Consider the following 4937-nt stretch of genomic DNA (forward strand, 5'->3'; position numbering starts at 1 on the left):
GTTATGTGAACTGCTGACACAGGTGCTAGAAGAAACTGTATCGGCTGCATGTAACCCTCCCTATGCCCCCAGAAAAAGGTGTCATATACAGACCTTAGGTTCCCAGCACCCCTAAGGGGGGAATAGGCTACACGACTATCATGGGAGCAAGCCGGCCAGCCGCGGTGTTTTCTCTCACTATGTTTCTCATCATAGAGCATTATGTGGCTGGGGCACATAATGCATCTTAATGCTATGAAATGTGCAGGGAAGGCAATCTTTTCCGTTCCTATTATTTCAGGGAGAAAAAACCCTGCGGAGACCACATCCTGCCCAGATTGGGGGGAGATAACATGTGGCCAGTACGTCACATGGGTTTTCAAACCACACATGGGAATGGCGCAGTGGCAGGTCCTAGATGATGAGGGAGGAGCTCTACAAACACAGCGACCGGGGGCAGAGAAACTGCCCAAGGGAGACATGGGTCCGCCGACAGGGGGATCATACCGCAGAAAATAAATCGCAGGGAGTTGCGTGAAGAGGGAATTAGGCCTGTGGAACACTACCCCAGTACAGAGCACTTGAGGCTCATAGTGGGTCTGGCCACAAATTCCTCTGCTGAATTCGCAGGCCAGAAGGCTAGGGAGAAAGAACATACAGGAACCGAGAGCTTAGTGGCTAACCTGTGAGAGAGAGCACACTGGATCAATTTGGTGAAGGGTGCTAGGTGCAAGCGGAAACACCCGGTTGGCTGTTCCGTATAACTGAGTTCTACCGGCTCGGACCTGACAAAACATGGGCCTGACGAGACTGACTCAACCCTGAGATTATAGAATCTCGCAAATGTATTTGGAGCTGCTCAGAACATCTAGAGCTCTGTGTGCGGTCCAAATAGATACGCAAAGCACGTACTTAACACAGCAATTAAAAGGCTGGGTCTGCCTCCTCCTGGGGCAGCACTTGCAGGTTCATGGCCTGGTCCCTGAAGGAGGTCATATGAACCTTGGGCACGCAGCTTGGTCGCGGTCGTGTTGTGGTGAACTGCTAGCTCTTGATGGAAGCTAGCGCTATCAGGAAGGCCGTCTTCAAGGAAAGGTCCTTGAGCTCAACTGAGTCAAGTGGCTCGAAGGGGGGTCTCTGAAGGCCCAAGAGGAACATTGAGAGATCCCAGGAGGGGAACTGGCTTGGCCGGGGAGGATTCAGCCTCCAGACACCTCTAAGGAACCTGATAATCAACTCATGCTTACCCAAGGACTTTCCTTCCACTGCGTTGTGTTGGGCCGCTATAGCAGCTACATACACCTTCAAGGTGGAGGGGGACAGCCTCCCCTCCAACCTCTCTTGCAGGAATGAAAGCACTCACTGAACTGTGCATCTCTGTGTGTCTTCAGACCTGGACGAACACCAATTTGCGATCAAGCGCCACTTTAGGGTGTAAAGCTGCCTGGTAGAGGGAGCTCTGGCATGGTTGATCGCGTCTACGACCACAGTTGGTAGGTCACTCAAATCTTCCGTGTCCCATCCAGGGGTCAGACGTGGAGGTTCCAGATGTCTGGACGTGGATGCCAGAGTGGTGCCTCATCCCTGGGAAAGAAGATCCTTCCTCTGGGGAATTTGCCAGGGAGGTGCTGTCGCAAGGAGCGTGAGATCCGAGAACCAAGTCCGAGTGGGCTAGTAAGGAGCCACTAAGGTGACTTGTTCCTTGGCCTCCCTGACCTTGAAATGCGTACTTGCGCAGCCTCTGGGGCCATCTGTCCCAAGAGGGGCCTCTGTTAGGGAGTACCAGAGTGGGCAGTGGGAATTGTATTGGGAAGCAAAGAGCTCTACCTGTGCCATGCCGAACTGGCCCCAAATCAGCTGAACCACCTGGGGGTGGAGCCTCCACTCTCCACTGAGCGAGACCTGTCGTGACAGCGCATCCGCTGTCGTGTTGTGGTTGCCTGGGATATGAATGGCAATTTATTGTTGCCTTGGCGGTTTATGTACTCTACCATCGCGGTGCTGTCTGAGCGGATGAAGATGTGAGGATCTCGTTCGTGATGCATGCTGTCATTGAGACCGAATCTAACTCCATACTGAGAAAAGAGATGGTTTGAACCGGGGCGAGCTTGCTCTTTTCCCAGTTGACCTGAAACCCTAGACGGCTGAGGTGCCTGAGCATCTAGTCCCTGTGGGCACACAGTGACTCGAGAGAGTGAGCTAGAATGAGCCAGTCGTCGAGGTAGTTGAGCATGCAGATGCCCACTTCCCATAGCGGGGCAAGGGGTGCCTCTGTGACCTTCGTGAAGGACGAAGGGGAGTTGTACTGAAACGTCTAGCTGTCGACCCCGAAACGTAGGAGGGGTCGATGTCGAGGCAGAATAGAGACGTGGAAGTACGCGTCCTTCAAGTCTACCGCTGCGAACCAATCTGATGCCGAATGCAGGTTAGAATTTGTTTCTGCCTGAGCATTTTGAACGGGAGTTTGCAAAAAGCCCGGTTGAGAACTTATGGAATGATATTCCGGACATTATTCAAAAGGAATTGCAAATTGTATTTGCAATTGCGTTTTCAATTTGTGGACGCATAAAATGTGACATAATCCAAACGCAATTGCAAATCACGCATTACCGTTTGCATTTTCGTTTAAGCGAACGCACAGTGACTGCCAGATTTCAAATGGAAAAGCAAAGTCCGTTTGCAACTGTGTTTCCCATATCTTACGAGTTTTGGCCCTGTCATATTTAAATAGCAATTTCAATTACCACGTCTGCTTTTTCACTTTCTCAGCGTCGCGTATGTAGCCAGCCAAAACTCAAATGGAATACTAATTCCTTAGTATTTCCATTTCCGATGCCTTACACGGAAACCTGTCAATCAGGGTCAAGGGTGGGATTATGCTATGGGGCGTGTTTGTCTTGGGAAGTGACATCACTCACAGTCTATCAGGATCAATAATTAGCACTGCACTTTATTCATCTATAATCTCACACTGGACTGTCAACATATTCTCCTCAATATACTACTTCATAGATATATATATATATATTTCATATACTCCTACTTATTGTATTGTATATTGTGTGTATTGTTTACTGTACATTGTATATAATTATTGTGTTGTGTAAGTATGTGTACATTTGATATGTAAATTGTGTTGTGTAAGTATGTTGTTTACTGTAATTGGTATATGTCTCGGTCACTGTCATGACTGCTATGTTGCTCGGAACTGCACACAAGAATTTCATCTACTGTTGCACTTGTGTACATGGTAGTGTGACAATAAAGTGATTTGATTTGATAAACCGGCGTCTGTTCAGGGCATCACCTCTTGACCGTCGACTGTGAGTGACGTCACTTCCCAAGACAAACACGCCCCATAGCATAATCCCACCCTTGACCCTGATTGACAGGTTTCTGTGTAATGCATCGAAATGGAAATACTAAGGGAATTAGTATTCCATTTGAGTATTAGAAAATCAGTTATTTTGAATTCTTATAATAAAGGTGGCTTAAATTTCATTGATTTTGATTCTCTTAACAATACCTTAAAAATTAATTGGCTTAAACGTTTCCTTCACAATCAATCTTCTATTTGGAGTATAATCCCAAGATATATTTTTTCTCAATTAGGAGGTATACATTTTCTTTTAATGTGCAATTATTCAATTAGTAAACTTCCTGTCAAACTTTCCAATTATCATCAGCAGATGCTTATGGCTTGGAAACTTATTTACAAGCATAATTTCTCGCCACACAATTTTTTAATTTGGAACAACTGTAATATTCTTCATAAGAGGAAATCTTTATTTCTTGAAAACTGGTTCAATAATGGGGTGATATTAGTAAACCAGCTATTTGATAGTGAAGGTAATTTATTTAATTATTCCGATTTTGTTTCAGGATACCAATTCCCAGTAACTGTAAAGAATTTAATATAGTTTTCAAGGCCATCTCTTTGGAAATCTGTATGCTGTTTAGAAACAATAATAGTGCTACAGTGACTTCTGTTTCTCCCCTAGCCCTGAATCTACTGTGGTTGGTTCTATTTGTTTTTCAATACATAAATCCAATTATAAAATTAGGTCATTATTTTTGGACCCTGTTACTTCAATTCCTTCCTCCATTTCTTATTGGAATAACCTTTTGATGATATTAAATGGTCATATGTTTGGTCACTTCCTCAGAAATTCTTTCTAACTAATAAAGTTAAAGAAATATCCTATAAAATTATTCATAGATTTTATCCAGTTAAATACTTTTTTAAAGAAATTTAGAAATTATATTGGTACTTCCTGCTCTTTTTGTGAAGCCTCCTCTGAAACTGTTGATCATTTGTTTTGGGAATGTCTTTTTACTCGGTCTTTCTGGAACAATATTGACGCTCTGATTGTCCAAAAGGTTTTATGTAACTTTTCTTTATCATATAGACACATTCTTTTTGGATTTTATGTTAAAGACAAGAATCTAATTAATGCATGTTTTTGTATAACCCTTCTTTTATATATTGGAAAGTTTCATATCCATAAATGTAAATATATGAAAAGTAAACCCCACTTTAGCTTTTTCAAAGAAGAATTGAAGATGTATTTAAATACAATTTCAACTTCTATTAACAAGAAAGCAATGAAAACATCCAGAATTAGTGCCATGTTTAATATTCTCTCTTAATCTTTTTTTCTTTTGTGCCCTCTTCTTCTTTTTTTTTCTTTCTTCTCTTACTCCCTTTTCTTTTTAGACTATTGTTGAATATATTTAAATTTCTTTCACATTTCCTCTCTTAATGTATTCTGAACCATAATTTCTCTTTTGTTTTGAAAGATTGTTTATGTTTCTAGTATGTATCGTCTTGTTCTGTTTGTTAATATTGCAATAAAATAAATAAATAAAATTAGTATTCCATTTGAGTTTTGGCTGGCTACATATGCGACGCTGAGAAAGTGAAAAAGCAGACGTGGTAATTGAAATTGCTATTTAAA

This window comes from Xyrauchen texanus, chromosome 17 (genome assembly GCF_025860055.1).
Source record: "Xyrauchen texanus isolate HMW12.3.18 chromosome 17, RBS_HiC_50CHRs, whole genome shotgun sequence".
NCBI classification, from domain to species: Eukaryota; Metazoa; Chordata; class Actinopteri; order Cypriniformes; family Catostomidae; genus Xyrauchen; species Xyrauchen texanus.